A 26,458-nucleotide genomic window follows, 5' to 3' on the forward strand; every position below is an offset into this window, starting at 1 on the left:
TCATTTCGTTTTCATTCTACCCGTTCCGCACCGCACCGCACCGCTTCCGTTCCATTCCATTCACATGAACATTCCCATTCAGCCAGTCCCGCGACTCGGGGCCGGGACTGCGACTGCGACTGGGTTGAGACAGGTCGTATACTTGATGTCCGTACGAGCACGGCGGATACTAACCTTTCCCAGAGTGACTGCAGCAGCCAAAAGTCTGTGTAATCCAATTTGATGGGTTTTACTTGGCGGTACTCTGTCGGTGTGTGAGAAGTACAGTTGGTTCCGGAAATGCTATAATCCGTTCCTCTTTTGATTTGGCGGCTATCCTTCGGTCTGGGATCGCAGTTTAAACATAAAACTTTACAACTACTACTATTTCAAGGCACCACATTTTTCTCAACGATCCACAGTGATCGCTACAGAATTTTGATTTGATTTTGTATTTTTATGGGCAAAATATTTTGGGTATTTTAAGGCACAGATTTCGATTTTAGCACTTTTTCGCCGAGCAGTTTTTTTTTTTTGCTGGAGGGGGGGGAACTGCAATTTCTTATGAAAATTTAAATTTCATTCAACTTTTTTGTTGTGTATATTTTGGTTTGAAAAGTATCCAAGATTTTGTTTTTCCGTGTTTTCCCCAGCGGTTGGGTTTTTCGCGCGCGCGTATTTGTGTGCGTGTGGGAGTATGCACCGAGTACGGTGTGTTGTGTGTGTGTGTGTGTGTGCGCGTGTAAGTTTGTGTGAGTGTGTGCTTAGAATCCGCGCAACCGCAACCCGGTGTCCGACGCGTATCTGCCGCGCAACATGTTCGTAATGTTCAGTTCGCGAGAAAATAGGTTAAGAGTGCCGCAAAACGCGCCACGGCTGCGTTGACGGCGACGGCGACGGCGACAGCAGCAGCGGCAGAGCTATTTGTGAATTTTGAGCAAAAACTAGAGGCACGCGAGAGCGTATGTGTAGGCTGATCTCGTGCTGAGGCAGGGGCTGAGGCAGCGGCAGCAGCAGCAGTGGCAGTGGCAATTTGCAAAAACGTCGCCGCAGTCCAACTAGAAAAAGGCGACGCGACGCAAACGTAAACGCAGCAGCAGCAGAACACAACAGAGACACGACGCTGGCGTTTGACGACGCCGCAACGACCTACCAACCGACTGAAGCGGCAGACACGAACCAAATTGCCAAAAACCTTGATACCGATCGCAGCAGCAGCGCAAACACACACACACAAACGCACACAGAGAGGGAGAGCCACAAAAATGGCAAACACACAAAATTTGTAAATTGAAAAGAGCGGCAGCGAAGAGAGCATTCGTAGCATGAAAGAGCTTTTGCAAGAAATGTTTGCGGCCGAGTGCCGACCGAAGCGAGGCAGAACAACGATCTGCACGTTTGCAAAAAAAAAGAAGAAAAGGCAGCGCTGTCGGCGGCAGCAACATGTGCAGCAACAGCAGCAGCAGCAGCGCCCCCGCTCTCCAGCTATCTCTCTCGCTCTCTATCTCACTAGATAGAGCGTCGCCGACTCTCTTTGTAAAATGCGCTCACGAAATTAGATTTTTATGAGACAATATCAACAACAACATATGCACCATAGCGTCATCGTCGTTACTGCTACCTCACCCGCAACCCCTTCCCCGCGTACTGCGTATGTGTGTGTGTGTGTGTGTGTGTGTGCATGGGCGCAGCCAAAGTTAAAACTTGCAATTTTTTTGGCCAATTTTTGGTGTGGTTCGGCTTCGGCTTGTCGTTCGTCTCTTTTTCTTTTTGGTGGCTGCCTGCTCGTATTTTTTCGGCAAATGTTGCTGTTTGAAGGTCAACTTTACGACCCATAAGCGAAAAAAAAAAAATTGTGCTCATGTGTGTGTGTGTGCTTTTTTCATGTTTTACTTGGCGTTAGTTGCGTCGCTGTCGGCGTCGCTGCCTTATTTTTGGCACATTCAAAAAGAGCGATGGCATGTGTGTGTGTGTGTGTTTGTATGGGCAATTTTACAAGCGCGTGTAGGGCTCGCTCGCTGCTTTTTTAACGGCCGCTGTCGACGGCACTCACTGCCTTGATCACTCACACATGCACGTCGAGATGGGGCATGCGTTTGTATGAGAGCAAAGAGTGAGAGAGAGATACAGGCAGGCGGATAGCTTTGGCTGCCTAATTTGTTGTAGCTGTTAGGGAATTATAATACATACTCTCATACACACGGACATACATACATATGTAGATCTGTACATATGCGAAACACATGTACAAATTGGCTGTTGGATGGATTGTTGCTTTTTTTTTATAAATTTAGAATTTTTGCAATTTTTCATTCGCTTTTTGATATGAAGATCGAGCGCCGATCGGTCTGATATAATTAAAATTACGTGATTAGAGTAATATGTTTTCTTTTCAAAATACAAGTCCTTTTTCCACAAGCTTTTAGTGGTAGTAATTATGATTGCCATATCCTGGACTGGATCCAAGCTGCACCGCTCTTGCAGATCGCTCCGATCAGGCCATATCAAATGAACGTCATCCGGTTGTAATTAACTTCCATGAATGGATCCATAATCTAGAGAAATGTGTGTATTTGTGCAGATAACGGTACACCATAATCCGTTTGCGTAGGTTAAAATTGTAATCTCAAGGGCCTCCACATGATTATCACAACAGAAGAACATGGGAGACAACACGGCAGGGGTTTACCCATACAGAAGCCAGTTATTTGTACATATGTGAAATCTTAATTTGACCCACAAGCTACATATTACCGTTAAATTTCAACTACACCGGACATCGAACAATCGCTATGCAATGGTCTTTAATTATTTCTTGCTAGTACCCTATCTACTATCGTAAGAAGTACTCGCGTTGAACCAACTGGACCTGGTCTGTAATCGTTCATCATTCCCCATCTTATACTTTGGAATCGCTCTCTGTTCTTATCTGGCCCGTTGGTCGTCTGACCCTTTTTCGCACACATTATCTGCATGCGAAGGCGATCGCTTGATGTAAAGGGGGGCCGCATTAATCAATCACGATTGATTAGGCGCTATAAATACGCATTATTATCGATTTGGTTTCGCACACAGACACACACAAACACGCACGCGTCAATTACATGGCAACGATGTGGGCGTCATCGTGACAACTTCACTTTTTAGCACCTACGAGCTTTGAGAGCGCTTTTATTACCGTAACCGCAGCAACAATGGAACAATGCAAAAAGTCCAATGTGATTAGAAGAGAATTACAACCGCATGCCGCTTAGAAAATAACGCGACTGAGCGACTGGCGCAGTCGGCAGCGGAGGAGCAGCAGAACAGCAGAGTCGTGGCAGCGACACGCAATAATGCTGGCTACGTCGACTGCGACGCGACGTCTCACTCACATAATCGCAAAGAGTGTGAGGGAGAGGCCGATCCAGAGAAGACAACAACAAAAGCGAATTATTGAATAAACACTCACGCACACAGCGAGAAAAAGTTATGCGAAAATACGTCAAAGACGAGACGTAAAGGCACAGCAGAAGAAGGAGCAGCAGCAGCAGCAGCAGCGGCAGCGGCAGAAGGGAATAAAAGAAAGAACGGTATTTGCGTCGCAGGCAACGCTGCGAAAGGGAGAACAGTGTAAGAGTGGGAAGCTCTCTCTGGCGCGCGCTCTTCCGATCTCTGCGTCAGACGAAAGCAGAATTAGGACAGCACAAAAGAGAGACACAATGCGATTTCAAATGTAACGTGCGCCAAAAGCCCATCGTGCTAAGAGAGGGACTCGTGGGTGCGAGTGAGTAGGGGAATCGTCCCAAGGAGCACGTGAGTCGCGATGCCATAATCAGTTCTATCTTTCCATCTGGGGCGTGACTGCTATAAATTAGCGAGCATTAAATATGAAATCCAACAACTAAATCCCCTCCCATAAAAGGCAGTTAGACAGATCACAGAATGACAGAGGGAGAGGGAGGGAGGCACAGAGGGGGAGAGCGAGTATCAGTTGCAGTTCCAATTGCACTTGCAGTTGAGGCCTTTACGGTGCGACACTGCCTTGACACACTCGCCCAAAACGTGTGGCGCATGCGCCGTGCCAAAAAGTGCGACAACCTGAACATTTTTTCAAGCTTTTGTCAAGCGGCGAACCTTCTGGCGCCCATAAACGGCTATTCTCTTGCCTTACAACATGCCCCCTCCTACCCCGCACAACAGCAACAACACCACGACAATGAGAACAACAAAAACCATATTTTCAAGCGTGAGAAACTGTTATGGCCATGCCATATAGCAGATATAGCCCGTTGATAGTTGCTCCAAAGTACACGTTCCCCCAAAAAGGCGCGTGGGCGTCTCATTTGCGCCGCTGCAACAGCAGCATATCGCTCCTCCGATGGGGGTGGCAGAGCCCAGAAAAAATAATAAAAAAAAGCGCTAAAAACGCGCTCCACCCGATACCGTTGCTTTGCTGCGGCACACGTACGCCTCGCAGCAGAGATAGAGGGGCGAAAAAATTCACTCGAACCGCACGCAAAAGGTAAACCACAACCAACTCTGTGGCATGCTGGATAAGAGAGAAAAAACTGCAATATAAGAGACCTAGACTGGGTATTACGACTAAAGGATACCCATTAATCAATGTCTAATGAACTGAAGTCATAGTCAACAGTATCGTTCTTTAAAATAAAAGCCATCTAGTACTTCCGTGGAACAAAAATCAATACACCTATTTCGTCCTTATCAAATCCTAACAGGATATAGAGATCCACTACAATGTTGGCAGTGTTATGACAATCATGAATATTATTTTAAATTTTTAAATTATACAGAAGAACATGATACATATATCTGGAACGAGTAGTCCTCATGACTAGAGACTTATGGTGTGGTCTATGGTCTGGTGTTCTCCTATCTTTCTGTTATAACTTCTCTCCCCCGATTGCATCCGTCTACCCAAAAACTATATACCCTTCGTTCTAAACGAGTACCGGGCACATAAATACTTAATCGTCAACACTCCACTCTATGAAAATGTATAAAAATCAGCACTTAATGAGCCAACATAGTCCGTCCGGTTGGGTCTTTCATATTTACATGGCCGAATGGGTTCCTGGTTGAACTCCACCGCAGAAATGCCCCCATATTTGCGCTAACAATTTGACCAAATCAGTGGACAACGTGGGACAGGCCCAGCTGAATAAATTGTAAGCGGAATCGAATCAAATCAAACGAAATCAAACGAAATCAAATTAGCGTCTCGCTAATAAGCCAAACAAAATGGTTGCGCTCAATGCAATTTCTAATTAACTGCCAACATATTTATTTATTGTCAAATATTCATTCCGGCCGTGTAACAGCCCCGGCTCACCCCCATCCCCCATACCCCATTCGCCACTCGCTGAAACCCATTCACACAATCAAAACCTAAACACAATAAATGTTTAATTTTCGGTCGGGCACCCGCCTGCACGGTAAATAAACTTTTGGCTGCCAGCGTATTACATTCATCAATGGAAACTGGAAATTTTGGTAGGGTCAATGTAAGGTAAACAACGGCCAAATTGCGATGTACATTTGTTTTCCAGAAGCAGACGAGAATTTCCATTGAATGATGGGGGGTAAAGGGTGGCAGGGTGCGGCATTAATATTGATCACCTTGTTCAATTTATGAAATGCCACAGAAATCATTCTCTATCAACATTGAGTGGCCATTAGATTTGTCAAGTTATACCCAAATGCTCAGCAAATAGTTTGGAAAATTGTCTAAAACCTTATCTTTTAGATACTTTTTAATTAAATATCCAATATTTACAAATTTCCTTCTATGCCTATTTAGTTTATGTTATTTTCGAATCGATTTGTTACAACTTTAAATGTAATTCTAAAACATTTAAAAACCTTTGAATTTGGTCGTTTCAAAGAGCGTAAAACCCCATTGAAATTCAAAACGAGACCCAGTGGACTGTTTAATTATTTTATACAAATTGGTGGGTCAATTAATTTTCATGCCATGGTCTAGAATGTAAATAAAATGGAAATGAATTGCAAATTTCCGTCACTTCAGAGCTCTAATGAATTTACAAACTTTTGAAGTATCCCAGGGAATAGACGTGCGAAAAGTTCTCGCAAGAGGACGGGTTTTATTCCATTCCATGATACTCTTATTTGCAACAACAAAAACTCTACAAAAACTAGTTTAAGTAAATGTTTTTTTGAGAAATTTTAGATATATATTTATAGTGGAAGAGCCCTTCAAAACTATTTTATTTGCTTCATAGTTAATTGAAAACGAGGCGGAACGTTGTGAGTTGCTGCGGACACCGCAACTCTAGAGTTATACCCGATACTAAGTCAGTATGGCTCTCCTCCGGCAGAGGCCGCTAATATTAAACGACACGACAAAGAGTGCGTGCGAGAGAGACAGAAAATCAGTCTGAGCGTGACGTCACGCGCTGCGTAGCCACTGCAAATTGATTTGTGTCCTTTGGCTATAAAAATGATCTAATCTGATCCAGATTCAGCAATCTGATAGATATGGTCGGTATCTATGATTCTGCGTTTTTAGTTTTCTCAAATCTGCAATATTGTGAATGCAACAGATTTTCGTCCTTTGTGGGGGCGGAAGGGGGTGGGGCGAAATTTTGAGATAAAGGTTTTATAGTGAGATCTAACAGAAGTGCGGATACCAAATTTGGTTACTCTAGCTTTAATAGTCTCTGAGATTTGTGAATATCCCCAGATTTGCATCCTTTGCGGGGGCGGAAGGGGGTGTGGCGAAATTTTGAAACAAACTCGTCTCGGTCCGATATATTAGGAGTGTGGATACCAAATTTGGTTGCTCTAGCTTTTATAGTCTCTGAGATCTAGGCGCTAATGTTTTACTCTAAGCAAAGCCGCCTATGCTACCTGTGTGTTAGAGAGAGACAGGGCGAGAAAAAATGAAATTGTTTTCTTGATGGTGGCTATAATAGTAATACGATCCAATTCAGATTCTGCAGTCTAAAAGATATGGTCATTCTCTACGATTCTGCGTTTTTTGTTTTCTCGTATCTTTAAAATTGTGGACGCCACAGATTTTCGCCCTTTGTGGGGGCGGAAGTGGGCGGGGCAAAGTTTTGAAATATTTTTGTAGCAGTGACATATCACAGAAGTCTGGATCCAAAACATCGTTGCTCTAGCTCTTATAGTCTTTGAGCATTAGGCGCTGAAGGGGACGGACAGACGGACAGACGGACGGACGGACAGACAGACAGGGCTCAATCGACTCGGCTATTGATGCTGATCAAGAATATATATACTTTATGGGGTCGGAAACGATTCCTTCTGGACGTTACACACATCCACTTTTACCACAAATCTAATATACCCCAATACTCATTTTGAGTATCGGGTATAATTATAAACTCTGGGGATATATTAATATACATATTAAGACTTCTGCTCAAAATAGTTGCACGTAAAATATTTAAGCACGTGTTAGATATTCTAGCAATTTTTTATTTTCAGAATAGCAATAGCAGCGTTGGTGTACCTATTATTTTGACCACAAGTGTGCAAGAATATAGGAAAAACTATTTTGATATGGGCCAACATTATTTTTATTTGAATAAAATCAACATCAAATTTTTGGTGGCCCACTGAGCAAAATGAGAAAATAAATAAATACACAAAATGTCTGAGCGTTCCCTGACGAGGCTTTGAAAAATGTTTTTACAACATTTGTATACATATATATAAATGCATATGTGAATGTACGTATAGTATATTTTGGTATTTTTGTTGCCGCTTTGCATTGCATATTTTAAGGCGTGCGGGAGGATGGGAGGAACGTGTGGAACCCCCTGCCGACTGTCCCTCGAGGCGGCGTCGGGTTGGACAGTGTAAAAAGCAATAAATAAAAGACAAAAAAACCATGGCACACACAAATGCATTTGCTTGTTTAATTTAATTTTTAATGCCCACAAAATATGCATAAAATATTAAGAGTGCGGTTTTTTGTTAAAGTTCTACCGCTCTCCGCTCTCCGGTCTCGGTCTGCGGTGGGTTCTTTTTTTCGGTGGCTCGGCCTTTCTTTGGCTGTTGGAAAATTTGCATTTGGGGCTCGGCCGGCTCCCTTTGCCACGTCCGATGGAGACCAAACTCAAATACAAACACAATTGCAAATGGAAATGCGAAAATGTGAAAATGCGATGGAAACGGACTCGAGTCCGGCTCAGTTCAGTATGCACATTAAAATCAATTAAATGACAAATTGAATTTCGGCAAAAAATGGCGGGCCATAAAAATTACATGTCCTTCTGCCGGGAATTGCAATCAGCGCGTCATCCAGGCAGCAGGAATGTCAATTTAATAACTCCAACAACGGCCAGAACCATAAAGCCCTGGCCCCAAACCCAGACCAGGCCGGGCCAGTCCAGGCCTCACTGTACGGTACGACACTGTCCACAGTGCTGCTTCCCCGGCAAATTAACACAACAATGTTGGCTCATTAACAGCCCAATCCTGGCGCCCACTCCGGCGGCGCAGGCTCCTCTTTACAACTCCACAAAAGTTGGGCAAATAATTAAAAAACAATGCGCGAAATGGACGCGGATTGTGGGCAGGCACAGATGACAGAAGGCCATGGAGCATACAATCAGAAAGGAACAGAACAGAACAGAACAGAACAGAACAGTACAGAGAGGCGTTGACAGAGCAGATCAAAGCAGTGCAAAAGCAGAAGGCATAAAGAAAGCAAAGCCAGAAGAGCCCGCACCACAGCGGAGAGCGAGAGATGGTCCGGATATGATGAATGATGAGGGCTCCACAGACTCCTTTAATCCTAGCACGATCCCATATGCAGTACAGGGCCCTCACGAGGCCGCCACTGCGTGACACGAAGAACCGACACTGCCCCTGAAGTCCATCTCTCGCAACAGCAGCGACGGAACTCTGCTGGATGACACCGAAATTATGGCGTAATTAAAAGTCGGTGGGAGGCCCAGCCCCAGCACCAAACCCTGTCCCCTGTCACCACGGGAGGCAATCGACGATTGCTGTAAATCCCTGTAACCAACTGAAAAGCAACGAAAAAATAAGGACGCAGAACGACAAACAGTTGCCGTTTCAGTTCCGGACAAGTCAAGTGACAGAGCCGGCCATTAAAAATGCTCCAATGCAGCGCCACGCCAGCAGCGAGGGAAAATTGACTTTAATTCCATTGCATTTAATTGTCAGCACAAGAGATTTTCAATTGCCCCCGCCATGGAAATCGTTTATTATTTATGGTTTTCCCTGCCCCCAAACACACACACAAACGGCCGCTTGGGCCGTCTCTGTTGGGCATTATCGAAAATTTGTCAAAGTTATAACCCGTAATTGACTTTAATGGCTTTTCAATTTGCCCACACACAGCACACACGCACGCACACACAAAAGAAAAACCTACCAGAATTTATTGTACATCAAATCATTAAAATATTGTAATAAACAAACATAAAATTTAATTTAAATAAATATAAGTGTAATCAACCAAAAATTGCAATGTAATTTCATTTGCATTGCGGCAAAGGATGGTTTTTGTATGGTTTGAACTCTACAAATCTTTGGAGAGAGAAGGACTTAACTGAATTCCCTGAGAACCATTTGGTGTCTGCAGATAGTCGAGGACAGGACTTTACGAAAGATAGGGAAGAGAATTCCTTCCATCTTCCTTGAAGATGAACATTATTCAAATAAACTTGGATTCATTTATAATTTTGCACACTAGAAGTTTAATATTTATGCGAGATAATTTTGTACTCGTAAATCAACCATTTTTTTGTTGTTTGCCTTTTTTTTAGTAATGAATATTCCTGATGGCACAGATAATATATCACCGATATATTTAGACGTACAAATAACAATTCCCCAATTTGTAAATCGTTTTTATGCCCGAATCCGCAAATTAAATAATCCGAAAAACGTAATTATAATCCATTATCATGATTTCCATGTTCTGCTGTGTAATATTTATTGTTAAGGTCATAAATTTTCGCTGACGGATGGCGGAAGGGGAAGTGGCAGTGGAAATGGGGGAAATGCTCGTAAAGGTTTGCTCTTTGAAGGATATGGCAATTCTGAAATTTACATGGCGCTGAAGGCAGCTGCTCGAAGTGATGCCGGAGCGGCTAAGACTCAGAGACCGGAGGAGACCGGAAGTAGGGGCAAAACAGCGTCAAAGCGACGCCGCATTGAACTTCCGTTTGGAAGCCAAGGTTGCATTTTGGCCAACAAACTAGTCGGACTGCCAGCCACCCGAACAGCCCGCTTTGTTGTCTTTTGTTTGGCTTAAAGCACAGGGGTTGTCTAACCACATGGCTGCGTGCAACTTGTAAATGGGAAAGTAAGTACAAAACTCTACAAACATATGTACTCAGACAGTGTAGGACATAACTGTAGGTGGGCGGGGAATACGATTCGACAAGAGACACACTTTTTAGTCTTGTTTCAGGGTGGATAGTGGACAGTAATCCAGATAAATAGATAGACAACAGATAAATATATTCGATACCATTCGATTTCCTTTGAGAAATTCGATGACTCACTTAGATCGATATCTAAAGTGATATCAAGTGTAGATTTCCTTGTTTAAAGCCTATCAGTATTGATTATCTAGTCTTTACTCAGTAAAATTACTCACAAGTTTCTCTTAGCCGATCATGGAATACTATAATTCGATAGAATATCTCATAGTAAAGCGGTTCTAAGGTAAATTCTTTCTCTAAAACCCGAATTGAAAGTCTTCTTCCGCTATTACTGAAACGTACTGTACCTACCTAAAAAATGTATAAAATACTTGTATACGTAGAGATACAGATACCGTACAACAAACATTCATATGAGGGTGGGATGGGCGCGTCTAAGCCGCGATCTGCTCGCCCCAAAACGCGCTGAACTGTGAAATTAAACTACGCAAAAATGTTGAACGATTTTTTTTCTATTTTCATCGGTTTCATTTGTTTTTTGCTGTGAAAACAAAAGGCGGATGATTCCCGGCTGAGATTGCTGTGTCTCTGGAGGGAGGGGTTGCTTATGTAAGCCAACGGGCTTAGGGTCCCGACTCACAGGTAGGGCAATCGATGCAATAAATAAAACTATTAATATTCGCCCAATCTGCCAAATTGCCGTCGGATCGAATGCATGGAGGAGGCTGTGCCAGCCCGCATCCGATGAGCGATTTGCCAAAGGAAAGCGAAACGGCGAAAACCTCAAGCGAAGGCAGCAGCTCGTACAACAATACCGCTATAAATTAAATTTGTGGCTCTAATTTCCCATCAACCAGGAACAGTGGGCAGAAAGTGATTTGATTTCGAGCAGGTCTGAAATGAATATTCATTGGATTAAAGGTTTCTCTACAGCTGTTGTTTGACTTTATATCTTTATAAATTCGTTAATTGGGAGTTCGGTTTAGTGTTTACTTTATCCAACGCAGATTCAATTGAGGAAGAGAAAAACTTTCCGGAGCAGCATTCGACACACATACAAATTTTGCACACCAATAAATACTAATCAGTCCCACTGTCAGGCGCAAACACAATCATTATCAAGTGACGGGCTGGCTACCTTGACCCCGAGAGCGCCGAGCGAAAAGCGAACAAAGAAAAAAGAAACAGAAACACAGAAGAGAAACGGCGGTGCTGAATGGAAGCGAATGCGAAAACGGGAATGACGGATTGAGAGAGCCACTAAATGGCTGAATGAATGACTGAACGATGGACGACCGGGCGGACGTGGACGCCGACGCCGACGAGGACGGGCTGTGCTGTGCCTGAGTGTTGGTGGGTGGGTGAAAGAAGCGGGCTGCAAATGAGCAAAACGTGAGTCAGGCGGCCCATGTTGCTGATGGGAACGCTGAGACGAGACGATGACGCTGCTGCCTAGACACCAGGCAACAATGGCAGCAGGAGAGGCGTGACCTTCAGCTCGAGCTGTGGAGCGGAGTGCCGTGGCGGTAATCTGTCTGCTTTGACAGACAACGTCAATGCGGGGCGAGTCGAGAGGCAGCCGACGGCCGACAGTCGACAATTGCATTGTTCGTCAGTCGCTCTCTCCCTCCCTCTCTCTCTCTCTCTCTCTCCCTCAGGATGTGGTGCCCCTGAATACGGCGCCTAAGCAGGCGAAAAGTTTCTTTGTTTGCTCTCTGACGCTGGTTGTTGTTTTTGATGTTTATGTTGGCTCTCTTGAAACGTTTTCGTCGCTCTCTTCGCTGGGCGTCAGAACTTGTTGCACTCAATTAAGCTGCAGTCTTTCGGAGGAGAGAGGAAGAGAGAGAGAGGCCCTGTAGAGCACAAGGGTATATTGTGTTCGCTTAGATGTACGGTATGTAACAGGCAGTCTCTATATCGGAAGAGCAACACACAATAAACGAAAAAACGAACTTTATTCCTTTATAAAATCATACGAAAATCTCCTTAGCGGGTATCCTAAAGTCGGCATAGCCGACTAAACGGCTTCGACTCTTTTCGGCTGTGCATTTTTGTTAGTGGCTCTGCATTTGCCGCCTTGCACTCAGTCTCGTCTGGCTGTTGGCTTTGTTTGCTCTCCTCTCCAGCATCACTTCACACCGAATACTGTTGCTGTTGCTGTGGCTGTAGCCAGCAGCAGCTCTTGTTGCACTTTATGAATGATGTGCGGCACGTGCCAACATCAGCATCAGCACCAACACCAACAACACCAACACCAACAGCAGCCATTCAGTTCACGCTACAATTTGCAGCTTAATTATCTGGGCTGTGCTGTGCTGTGCTTCGGATACTCGTATCTTGTGCTGTGTGCTGTGAGTGGCTTTGTTTTGGCTGAATTCGGCTTTGATTGCTGGTCAGTGGCCACTTTTACACGGCTCATTGAGGGACACGTGTCGACAATGGTCTACTGCCGCATTATCTGACCTCAAAATATGGCCAAATCATTCGGTTATATTGGCCAAAATAGAGTGTTTAATCGGTACAATTTCCTGACGGCTTATTTGGGTTGATATGTATATTGCGAGTACAATGGAAATGTGTGGCAATCAAATTTGTTGTGGGAAATAACTGTTAAGTGCTGTTAACAAAGTTTAGAAGGTTAAATATTGTCTCAAATGGAACAAATATGTTTATTGATAAATAGACATTCTAATGTTGGTTACCGAGCAGTACTATCGATGGATTGAAAGCCAAAAATTGTTAATAAATTTGTATCTTCTAGAAAGGTTTTTCCACTAATATCCCTATTATAACTAATTAATGACTGAATATCTAATGCCCCTCTACATATCATCGTAATGGAACCACTTCTCGTAATCACAGTTCATCTTTCAATTGCAATTTGCTCCTGGCACTAATAAGCATTTGATTAACAATCAATTGATCTTCCTTTTGTGATACTCGGGACCTGGACCAACAGACAACAATGGCCTCAGCCACAGCCACTGTTCATTACACTTAAGCTGGATATTAATGCCCAGTCATATGGCGGCCCATTAGCGGACAGCACACAATCCGAACGCAAGCGCAACGCTCTGCCAATTACACATAAATTAACTGCTTACAGCAGTAGCTACTGCTTACTGCGCTGCTTTTTACTGCTTACTGATACTGCTTGCAGACAAGTGCAGATGGATATACTCGTATGTGCGAGTGTGTGTGTATGCACATACTGAACAACCGTTAAGTGGCTGCATGAGATGAGCAAATATACGACTGCAGTACAGACACACGGACGGTGGAGTGGAGGAGTGCTGGAGGGGAAGAGGGAACGCTGTGAGATATGCAACGTTGATGCGCGCGTTGATTACACGGTTTCCTACTGCTGATTGAATGAGTGCGCCGCATTAGCAGCAGCAGCCAGCAGACAGACGCACGGACACGCGGACAAACACCGGGAATGTCTGCTAAAAAATAATAATCATAATAATGAGCGCAAAGTACGAGCAGAAACAACAACCGGTAAAAAGCCAAAGCAGCCAAGTGCAGCCGCAGCCAAGTTAAATCATGAAAAATCTACAGCCATAACGTGCTCGATGCCCTCTCTCTCGGCAGTCGTTCCGTCTCCGTCTCCTTCTCCTTTCTCTCACTCCCTTAACTCTCACCAGACTCTGACGGACTCGTTGCACGCGCCCGGTTTCGTTTTATTGATGGATTACCTTCCCAACTGCCTTTTGCCTTTGTGGCTGTAAAAGAAATGTGCCAGCTGTGGTCGTGGCTCTGGCTCTGGCTGTGGTACCCTTTTCCCACTTTTCCACCTCCTTAACCATTCCTCCACGGAGCTTAGTTGACGTTGCATGTGCACTCCCATTCGACACTCTTCAAGGGGGCATCATCATTTTCGTGAGAAGAAAGGATTTCCAGAACAAACAGCGGAGTTTAATATTTTGACAACTCAAATACTAATAGGAAGGAGTATAGCTTGAAAGCCAGAAACTTGGGAGATTTTTTATATCATAATCTTACCAATAAAAAAAACTAAAATATTACGAAGAATAAGCAAAAAAAACAAGACTTTAAAAATTTCCATTGGAAATATACTGCTTGAATATCTCTTTATTCTATAAAAACTGTTTAGGTCGTCGTCCCTATATTTTACTCAAGATTAGGAGGCCCCCTGCACACGCATGGTAATCGGGAACAAGCCCAACCCCTATCTAAATAAAACTGAATAATATAATAGAGAGGGATGTAGTGTTATAAGAAGTAGTTAGTAATACAGCAGAGACATTTGAGGCATAGGTCTTTGGGGTGGCATGAGAATCGAGTACGACCCACTCGCTAGTGAACGCGACCGAAGCAAAGCGAGTAAGCCTAGCGAGTGGGCCGGGGTTTGCCCACAGGCGAAGCGAGTAAGCAGGGGTCCGTCTCTAAGTGTCGTAATATGGATAATTCATTATAATGATGATAGAATTACATTCCCTTTAAACTATACCACGATTGAGATGTTACTCAATATTTCCCATAGGAGCAATCAACCTGTAAGAGTATTTCCAGCTTCGTTGTGGCTGAGCAGGGCTTTTGGTCGTGTGTTTAGGTTTTCCACCTACCTGGCTCGCTCCCGCCTCTGATATATTTCATTATGTGTGGTGTGTGTGTTTTTTTTTATAAATACTCATATTATTTCGGCGAGCGAGCCGGTGCAGTTCTTATTGTTGTTGCAGCAGTCGATGCTTCTGCCACGATGCTTCGCCCACTGTTGTTGCTATTGTTGTTTTTTGGCTTTTTTCGCCTTGCACTCACTTGGTGGCAGTGGCAGCAACTGGCAACCGGCAACTGGCTGCAACTGCAACTGCAACCGCTTTTGACCCACGAAGCGTGTCGTGGCGCCAGCGATTATGTTTGTTTATATGCCTGCTTTGGTTGCTGTTGTTTCTACTTGCCCCTACTTCTCCTGTTGTTGTTGTTGTTGTTGGTTTTTGGATCGTTGCTTTACTGTTTTTTAGTTGCTACTCGTACTAGTACTATTGTTGTTGTTGCACGTTGCTGTTGTTGCTGTTGTTGGTGGTGGTGGCACGCTGCAACGGTTTTGATGGCGCGCATTACTTCAGCACCGTTAAAAATATTTACAAGCCGCGTTAATTCTTAAAGTGTGGCCTTAATTTGATTAGTTCGGATTTGCTCCGCTAAACTTTGGGAAGTTCCAGACGCGCACTGGCCTTAAAGGACACGGTTTAAAGAGGACTTCATCTAGAACTCTGCGAGGCGGCACTTTAAAACAAATTTTAATCATCATCTTGGAATTTCCAAGACCTATTTGTATGCAAACTCCTGAGGATTACCACAATTGCTCTTTGATTTCCATCATGATGATCTTGAGATCTGGAGATCATGATGATGCCGATGATGTATGGAAATGCGTTCCCAGAAGCAGCCCCAAAACGATTTCAATAAATCAAAATTATCGGTCACGCAGATCTCAGACGAATATCGATGCTGCTCACACCTAGATGCACACGCACACACACATGGGGGGGAGAGGCGACTCCGAATGGGGCAATGGAGAATAGGGTAAGGCCATCGCCATTCGGAGTGCGCACATATGGCCAAAATGGCCGCAGCATATTTGGCCACGTTGCACATTTGGCTGGCCCAAAGTTAAAAGTCAAATGTGAGCTTGAATTACCAGTAACAGCAGCAGGAGCTGCATCAGCAGCAGGCAGCACCAGGCAGCACCAGGCAGCACCGGGCAGGCAGGCACTGAGAGAAAATGAGAAATCTCTGGGATTTATGAGCGGCATGCAAAAACAAAACACACAAAAAAACACAAAAAACCGGCCCAGAAGGGGAGCCGTGACGGCGGCGGGATTGGGGGTTTGGGGGATTGGGGGCCTCTGGCCTAGGGCGATGTCTAACCAAATACGAGTAAGACTGGCAAGTCAAGTGGCGTGCAATGGATTTTTGGCCAGCTCAGCAAATGCAGTCTTGGCCAAATATGGTGATGTGATCGCATGCTGCGAGCCCAAAAGTGGCCAGCAGCGACACAGATACGAGAACTTGGGCTTAGACAACACCGCACCGACTCTGACTCCGACTCCGACTCCCGCTTGGACTTGGACTCCGTCTCCGCCTCCGCCTCCGCCTCCGACTCAGACCCAGGCTTAGGCCTGGCTAAATGCCGCTGCTGCTGCCGATGCCGCCACTTTGGCCAATTTTTGCACTTGCGCAAAAGGTCTCAAGACAGGTTACGCGCCTGCGGCGATTTAACCGTTTTCATGCGAGCGGCCACAGCAGCAACAAAGATTGCTAGAAAGGCCAGCTCTGGCCAAGCCGAAGAGCAGATGCTCCTCCAAGAAGGGGAGAAAGTCAACTCCCCAAAGAAACATACAAAAGGGAATCTAATATAAGTATTCCTTGTTGGAATCCTTTGGAAGGGAAGCCACGGCTAGCTTACATTCCTTCCTGGCATTTTGTATGCTACCCCTTGATAGGGTATTTCTCGGAGAAAGAAGGCATTCTTTATGTTCGTGTCGAGTGGTTTGCAGCAGAGGGCAGCATTAGGGTCTCCTATGGTCACGGCAACGTCAAGCCGTTGGACAGGAGGCAGTGGCAGGCGGCAGGCGGCAGCGGTGCGAAGGCGGGATTGCTATGCAAAGGGTCAGGCGGCATCGGCTTACATTTGGCATCCATTAGAAAGCAATCCGTCAGTGCGGTTTTCGGCTTGGGGTTTGGGACTAACAAGAGCCGCTGCGGCCCAGAACCCAATGCGGTCGCTGCGGCTGCGGCTGCGGCTGCCGTTTGTGGCACACCCACGCTATTAGGCCATTGGGCTGGGAGAAGAAGAAACCGGTCGAATGGTCGAACGGTCGCCCAGTGGCCAGGCAGTGTTCTCCTTGACTCCATTACGAATCACGAGCCTCAGTCCGAGTCCGAATCCGAGTCCGAGCCCAACCCCCGGCCGGCCAGCGAGAACAATGCCAAAAAGGAGCCTGACTCGGCGGGGTCTCAGTCTCAGTCTGGGTCTGACCCAAAAGCGACGCCAACGCGAGTGGTCAGAAAAGGTTCTTTTCTGGCTTTAGGCCCAGGTAGATGGGCGACACATTTATGAGTAATGCGAGTGAACAGCAACAAGCAACAAGTTGGAGGCCGATAGCGATCGCCGAGGAATCCGTTCTACGTTCTACGTTCTACGGTTGTTGCCATTCCGAATACGTATCTGACAGATGCACGCAGCCCACGCCAGATACATGTGCACATAATCGTAATCCACTGACTTCTCTCTCCCTCAGTTTTTGTTTTTTTTGGACGCTGACATCATGCAGATTTGCATAGATTCCATCGACTCCACACTCTCCATCTCCATATCCATCTGCGTCTTGGTCTTGTCTTGTTTCGGTTTTGTTTATTTGTTTAATTAATTTGTAGCTGCCACTGTCGCTTTACGCTTTACGGCAGGGGCAGGCATTGGGGCGGGGGCTGCACTGCCCACGTTGCAGTTGCATTTTTGGATTATTTACAAAATGAAGTCATAAAAGAATGGCGGCCATAAACTGAAAGTATGACAGCCAAAGGCAGACCCGTCACCCTACTTGTCCCCTGCCTCATCAGTGCATTAAAAGTTGTCCATACGCCGCGTGGTCCCCGCCCCAAAAGAAGACGGCACGAGCCACCTCCTCGCTTTTGGCTTAAACGAAAATTTATCTGCGCGCATTAAACTTTATTGCATTCAAAATTACAGCAATTATTTGACCAACAATTATGGCAGATGAAATTGTTTTTACCCGCTCTTGTTCTTGGTGTTCTTGGGCGTGTCCAAGTGGGGCAAACACTTTATTATGCGCTTTTTATGACACTTTACTGTGGCTCCTCTTCGCCGTCCCCTTCCCCCTCCGCTCTGCTCGTTTTGCGTTAAGCGTTCTCCTGTTTCCGTTCGGTTTTTGTTTGCCCTTCAGCTGTTGCGCTTTTCTCCACCCTGCCCCTCCCCCCAGGGGGCCAATTCCTTTTTTCCACTCAAGCTATTTTTTACATTCGCCATTTTTTTCGCATTTCCTTTTTTGGCTTGTGGTCAGCGCTCTCAGGGGGGGTGTAAAAGTGGAATGTGAACAACAGCAAAGGGGAGCGAAATCCTTGGCCAAGGGAATTTCGCGTTAGGGCCGGACACCAACAAAACAGGGGGCGAAATGCCAGAAATTGTTTCGGTTTTTGCTTAAATGTTCATCCTTTTGCAATTAAATTAAATTTGTATGATAATTTACTGTGAATTGTTTCAGGATTGTAGTTGGGATATTCATAGTCACGCGGGCTCCGCCTTTCACTTACTTTTGGGTTTTGGGCTTTGCGTTTTCAGACAAAACGTTCCGCTTTCACTTTAAGTGCTGTTAAGCGCACAATTTAGTGCATTGCGCACACAACATCCTCTGTTATGTGTAACAGAGATTGTATTCTGATCTATCGATAACCAAATCGGGCTTCGTCAGCTGTTAGTACGAAAACGCAAAGTGTTGTTGCATTGCAAAGCAATTTTTGAGGCTAGGTTAAAAAAACATTGTTTATAATAAAAGTACAAGCTGCTTTGCCCTGCTAATGGTGTCAGATATATATTAATGCATCAATACGTATTCTATTTTTTTCATTTTGTAATTAAGATTTGTTTAGTTGTATAAAAAGCCCCGGAAAATGTTTTCGTTTTGAAAACGCTCATATCGGCGCGAGCTAGCATAGCGAGTGAGCCGGGGGCAGGCGCACGAGCGAATTTATTTCGTAGATGCTTGCCACCTACTGCCTGTATAAATATAAGGAACCCGATGTTCTGTCGGGTACATTTTTACTATCCCGCTCTTCACAAATCTCTGAAGAAGTTTTTATTTCACGAATGAAATTAATTTTTTAATAAATATACTTTTATAATACAAATTTCTTACAAAACAAAGAATATGTAGTTGTATTTTTAATATTTTAATATTCATATGTTACCTGTTGATATGTCTATTATTTAAATCTTATGAATTTGTATTTATAATTACGTAATAGTTTCTAGAGAATCCATCCATCACAAAAACTTACCTAGAAATATAGAAAATGCAGAGTTAGTTTATTCGTATTGCAGATGAATTCCTTTGTGTTCGAAATCAAATGAAAACTGAATGCAATATTGAACTTAAGACTCAAAAATGATATCTAAATGGCTGTTGATGCTGTTCGTATGAAGCTATTTGTATATGCGATATATTTTCGATTACATTCAATATCTATTGGTTTTTATTCGGGCAAGACATAATATGGTTTGTGTGGGGTTTTTATTGGCCTTGAGGCCAGTTGTATCGCGATCAGCTTAGGGCTACGCTATAAACTATAGATTAGCTATGTATTTATATATTTTCAGGACTATCAGGCTCGATCAGCTCTAGTCTTAAGCCTAGGCAACGTACCAGGTGCTACCACGCCCCGACTGCTACAAGCATCGTGTAAACGGAGTGCAAATTACAATCATTTCGTTTATGTCTATTGGTTTTTTACTTCTTGTTGCTGCAATTGTTATTGTTATTCTTATTTTTATTTTTACAGGCGATGGCTACTTGTATTTCTAAGATCTAAGACAAGACTCTAACAGGCTTGGCCAGCAACATGCAACTCAATTTCCCTCAAATCAAACGATCAAACAGCAGCAAAAAGATCAGGAAACCGAGCAGGAAACCTCTTTTTGTGCCCCTCCCGCCCCTTTCCAACACTTGCCCCCTGGGGGTTGGTCAGGACACATTGAATACCCGTCAATCCTCAAATTGACAGCTTCAGCTGCAGATACCGATAGAGATACAGATACAGATACAGATACATGTGTTTTTACAGCTCCTACGGTCACCAAACTGTAATCGAAGCGGGCAAATGCCTGGGAACATGTTGCCCTAGAGGAAATGGGGTCTATTATGGGGTTGTAAGAGCGGGAGATTTTTCTTGGAATTTTACAAATGAGTAACCGCGTGATACTTGTTTTAGTTTTAGCGGTATTTTTGTTATTTTTAAGTTAATAAACACTTCTAATAGTGGGAGCAAGACCCCTGCGCACTCGCTTCGACTCACTTGATACTTTTTGGAGGAAGGCTTTTTCATATAATGGAGAGTTTACATTGTAAGAGATCCTACCAATAACCGGATAAGAAATTCCCTTATTAAAACAAGTATTGGGAGAATTCTATGCTTAAGTCTAGGGACCCCAAAAACACTCTACAAAATAAGTAATTCTTAAACTTATTCCTAAATCTATGGACCCGCAAAAAACCCCTTATCTTATCTTCCTCTCATCTTTATTAGCAAAATTTTTCATAGTCATATGATGGATTAAAGTGTTTCCCAACAATCGTTGCTGATTGGCATATGTAATAAATTCAAAATTGAAAATCGAACATTCAAATACATTCCACCCATGAGTGTGATACGTATACTCGTATGTATATCCATTGACCACATTTCAACCAAAATCACTTTTGCATAATCCAACAAAACTGACAACAAAAACGCAGTGCACAAATTGTCGTGTGAAATTCCACAAGCTGGTCACAACAAAGCCACTCGGAGTCGGTGCTGGAGTCGGAGTGGAAGTGGAAGTGGAGCCATGGAGAGGTGGCAAAAGTCAACTCCCAAAGTGTGCACAAGTGCTGCTCGAGTGTATCTGTGTGCGGCAGCAGTAGCGTGTATCTGTGTGGTTGTATCTGGTCCTCTCCGCTGGCTGTTTGCACATCGCATCTCGTTTCAATATTGACTTTCAAAATGTTGCGGTAGCTCAGATTTGCAGCCCACTTGGATACGGAGCCAGATGCAGCACTCGCAGGCCAACAAGACACTCAGATACTCGTACTAAGCCAAGTCCCCCCCCTCGCGGCCGTGTTTGCCAAATTAATTAATTGCCCAAATGAAGATTCCTCTTTTTTTGCTGCTGCTGCTGCGATTGTTATTCGCATCAATCAGAGAAGTTACGAGCAGAGGGGGGGAAAAAAAACTTGTCAAACTGGCAAATTATTAAAAGGAAATTGTTGACATTCCTGGGTAAATATGCAACTGCAACGGCAGCAGCAACGTGCAACGGTAACTGCAACTGCAACCTGAAGTAGCCCGAAGAAGTCGCTGCTTGATTGCCCCTATAAGGAAGCCAAAGCTATCTCTATTACAACAACCAGTCCGACCTGCAACGGGCTGTAACAAAGCAACAAAGCAACAAGACGGGCAGCCAGCCTCGATTCAGCTTTCTTCCTTCGCCTCCTGCCATCCCTGCCACTCCTTCCACTCCTGCCACTTGGGCCTTTGTAGGACAAGCGATTTCCGCTGCCAAGAGAACTTGCCCCAAGAGCTCGCAACATTAGGAATAAGTTAAGGAATGCCAACCTTTGCAGTTATCATTATTTGATTTCTTTGACTTGTTTGTGTTGTTAGTCTTTGCTTTACAACTCGATCGTGTTTGCCAGTGTTGTGGGCCAAATAAATTCTTATAAATAATAAGCCCAGACCTGGGCCAACGTGGATGTGGACGTGGCTGCTGCTGCCGTTGCACTTGCCCCAACTGGCCGCAGCAAACACAGTTAGACAACAACGACAGACTCGACTGGTTTTCGAGCCGAGCCAAAAGGCAGCGAACAAGTGCGGCCACCCCACCAGCCAGCCAGCTTCCTCCAGCCTCGTTCTGGCCGCTTTCCTCTCCTGGCTGGCCTGGCCTGGCTGCTCGGCCTGGCTGGCGCGATACCTTTGGCTGGCTAAATTCTTGGCCAAAAGGGTATTTCGTGCAGCGGCAGCAGCAACAACTTTTTTTCCGCTCGAGAGCCAGTTCGTGCAGCTCGTTGCAGTTGCAGTTGCTGCTGCGGCTGCTGCTGCTGCTGCTAGATAAAAATGCAGTTAATAAAACTGTAAAAACTGGACGCATGCGCAGCACCCAAACACACACGCACAGAGGAATCAAAGATGCAGATGTGTGCCTCTGTGCCTCTGTGTGTCTGTGTGTATACTCGACTTGAGGACGGGGCCGGATCTGGGCAAGTGCAGCCAGCAACGCCATTTAATTGCCTGTTTGCATTTCACATGAGCCGCAACCCCAACGAGGGGCAAGGGGCCGAAGCAGAGAGAGAGAGAGACAGAGAGAGATGGCCCATGCCTTAGGCCGGAATATTATCCCAAATCTCTGTGCTGGTATATTTATGGTATTTTCCTAGTGTGTTGCTGCATGTTTGCCGAGTGGTCTGCGGCCGCTTTGAACCATCTTTGGATTTGATAGATCGCATGTGAAAGGTGACTTGACGGGGCCCAGTCGTAATCTCTGGCGCAGAAGTGAGAATCCAGGAAGAGGCACTGATTTTTTTGGGATTTGTAGGGGTACAACCGAGGACATCTGATGGTGTTCTATATGCCTTTTCCCCTCTTATGTGTATCCACTCCAATAACACCAATTCCCTTGACAGATCTAGCTCATCAATGCTTTAATTGGATCCCCCTCCCCTCCGCCAAATGAGTTATGGCATTTTCTTGGAAATTATACCACATATTCGTGTAATATCCGCTGATACTCGCGGTTCCCAGACAATAAAAAACCCCCGCGAGTGCAGCTGTTGCTTGGCTTTCCTGTTCGCATAACTAAACCGTGCAAATTAGTTGCCAAACAAATTATTTCATATTTCTTTTTTCGTTTTTTTCGGTCCAGCTCAAGCTCGAACTCGCAGCGGACCGGCATAAACATAGACTGACCTTCGTTCATTAACGACGCGACGCCACGGCAGAAGGCATAAACCCAAAAAAAGCTCCACTTTTGGCCAGAAGCAGCAACAGCAGCAGGGAAACCAGTTAACTGCAGCGGAGGCAGCTGCTGTTGCCAACAACTATCAAATAGTAAAATTTGACAGGGTATTTCGCATTTGATTAAAAGATTTTAATTTGCCAGTCGGCCAGCCAGCCAAAAAGCAAGAACAAAGATTACAGAAACGAGCAAAAAACTCGCTGAATTAATTTCGCATTAGAACACGCGCTTGCAACGCGGCCAAAACGCAGTCCGCAGTCCGCCTTTGCCAAATGTCGACGGGCATCTGTATCTACCAAGTCGTATACATATGTACATATATATCTATTTGTTCTTTCGAGAGCGAACCCAAGATGGACGCTCCGCTGGCTTTGCAGGTAAACCAATTTCAAACTTGTTCTCAAATACAAAACCTCCAAATATAACTATGATATAAATTGGTATCAGCCATTTAGTCGTATGTTTGTGGGCATTGACTTCTCGTAGTTTTAAAACTCAATCAGAAATTTGTTCGATTGCTTACAAATATTTTGAAAATATTATAAATAATATATATATTTAAATTCTCAATTTTAAAGCCTAATTGGCTCTTTAGAATGGTTTCTGAGACCACTAAGTACCCAATGAACCGGTGTACTTTAAACAATGAATATATTTTCTGTGTGCACGAGAGTACTATGTATGTTCCAACCAAGTTCTCAGCAAAAAAAAAAAACAGATAAAAACTCGAGCACATTTTTTGGTCATTTTATGGCCGCATAAGCGTCGCATTACAGCACTTTATGGCCTTGTTTTTGTAACACTGCTTGACCCAATGGGCATATACTCGTAAAAGTATATATATATTATATACATATATTCTATGAACGTGTGTTTGAGTAAAATTATAGTTTGCATTTTTGCCGGCGCCTGCTCAGACCTTCGCGGGGGCTGGCGCCAACGAAAGTTGGGAGGCCCCAAAAAGCGGCCGAGCTGTGTCAACAAAAAGCCAAAAAAAAAAAATAACACAAAAAATTAGCCGAGAAAGGTGATAACTGCGTTTTTATTTTGAGTTAATCAGCAGAATATTTTTTGTCTTGTTTCGGGCCAAGTCTGCTGGCGCTTGTAAGCGCATTTTGATGACACACAAATGCAGCAAAAAAAACACAAAATAAACAAAAAATCAGCTTTAAATATTTACACTACGAATCGGGTTTTCAATGGACAATTGTTCTGATTTTTTTCGCATCGATTCAGCCATTTCTTTGCCTTTGTGAAAAGTTTTATTGATGTTTGATCTGCATTTATTGGCCATTTAGTGCAGATTGGAGCTAATACTCGGAGTATTTAGTGTTGTAAAAACCAACAAATATTCCGCACGCATTCCTCAAGGTCACTTTTGAAAACAAAACAAATAAAATTTAAAACAACAAAATGTAAATATGCCTATTCGCTTGTGGAGTGTAAGTGTGCGAGTTTTTGTTTTTGGCAATTTCGAAGGTTGTCCGAACTTGAAAAAAAAAACCGAAAAAACAAATTATTCACGATGCAAAGTCACAGACACAGACCCAGGGAAGATCCCATAGCCGAAAAATCATGAATAGCAACAACAAATGAAGTACTTTCAACAACTACACCAATTGAACACAACAAAAACAGATATGTGGTGCAAATTATATTAGAAATGAACGCATGTAGATCAAGATTATTGATTTTAGAAACTACAGAAACAATTCCAACGACACCAACACCAACCCCAACCCAGACACAACCCTCACCAACAAACTTAAGAGAGACATCACCAACATACAAATAAATCAACAGTAAAAAAGACACACCAACACCTTGAACAATCCGGTGGCCGTTACCGTCGGCTGCTTAGCATAAAATGTGTGTCAGCAAGGTAAAGGGCGTTCGTTACACCCCCCCCAGACCCCCCAGACCCTCCGGTCCCACGCCGGATCGAGCTGTAAACATTTGAATACCTAAATAGGTATTCCGCCACCGACTGGCCTATTTCTCCCCGCCTTTTGTTGGGCTCCAACGCATGCAAAATTGGGTTTTCATTTTGTTTTCGAATTGAAATTTGGCGAGCGGCTTTACAACCAAAAATATATTGCTATTGTTGTTGTTAGCCGAGTGTGGTTTTTGGCCTGAAGTTAACCTTGAAAAAGTTTGGTTTTAATTATCATTGCTGTTTCTGTTGTCTGGTCAAGAGAGCTTACAGCTAAATGTGGCTGTAATCTGTATGAAATATTTATTCAAATTTAATTTTTGTGCTTGTCGCTTCATGCTTTAAATTATGGACTGCTTCTAAGGGGACATTTATTGGCATTTGTAGACCTTTAATCACTTGGTTTTGTTTTATTGGGCTTGAGTTTCAGAATCAAATTCCTTTAAGGTAGATAAAAGGTCCCGCAGCATCACGAATATGAATCATTCGGTGGCTAAAGAAACATTCACCTCTGGTAAATTAATTTTGCCTTTACATCTAACCCCGAAAAGCCTTAAAAACGACACATCCCTGGCTGTATCCTGTCAAAAGTTGACCCTTGACAGAGAGCGCTGACAATGTAACTGAGTTTTTGAATAAAACTAAAACTAAATTTCCTCAGACAGAGGAGAGAGAGTGAGTCCATGGGTCCTCTTCTATGTGGGGAAACTTTGGCAGAAGCCACAACATTTATACAGCCAGAAGAAGCTGATACTCAGGCTGGGGCCGCAGCCAAACACTTGTCAGATGGATGCTGCTATCTGCAGCCATGACACATGCCACTTGCCGCTTGCCACTGCGCTGCAACTCCGCTGCGACCCTTAAAAGTTGCCACAACTTGATGCAGATGATGCCTGAGGCTGACGATGATTGCCGAGAGTTGCGGCTTTTGTTTTGTCGTGGCTTTGATTTGCCAGCGACTTGCAGATTTACCCACATTCCCGTATCGCTCCAAGTTGCCGCAAGTGGCAGCCACGAGCCGGCATCTCTCCGCGGCTTGTAAGTGGCTTCGCTCAGCGAAGCGAAGCAGTTTTTATTGGCTTGACTGACTCATCATCACGGGCACCGCGACCGCACGGAGAAGATCTGCTGGAGTGTGTGGGGTCTGGCATGAGTCAATTAATTTATATGCCACAATGTCCAGACGAGTGCACAACACGCCCCGTCTGAGTCGGAATCGGATCAGAGTCGGGGTCTGAGCCTGCTGCAAATCCTTTAAGTCAAAAAATCTCTAAGTTGACAATGCCAGAGATTATGAAAAGTGATCCAGGCATCTTTATAGAAGCTATTTGTGATTCATTCATCCCAGCAAAAAAAATGCACAGAAATATAACTAAATAAATG

The 26,458-nt window shown here is 44.2% G+C and overlaps 1 protein-coding gene across 1 annotated transcript in view; it reads right to left on the reverse strand.

Moving 5' to 3' along the window:
• LOC6587981 (sex determination protein fruitless) overlaps positions 1 to 26,458 on the reverse strand; it is a 128,304-nt gene that overhangs the window by 19,909 nt on the left and 81,937 nt on the right. The window lies entirely within an intron of this gene.

Source organism: Drosophila persimilis, unplaced genomic scaffold (genome assembly GCF_003286085.1).
Source record: "Drosophila persimilis strain 14011-0111.01,24,50 unplaced genomic scaffold, DperRS2 tig00000000-arrow-pilon, whole genome shotgun sequence".
Lineage (NCBI taxonomy): Eukaryota > Metazoa > Arthropoda > Insecta > Diptera > Drosophilidae > Drosophila > Drosophila persimilis.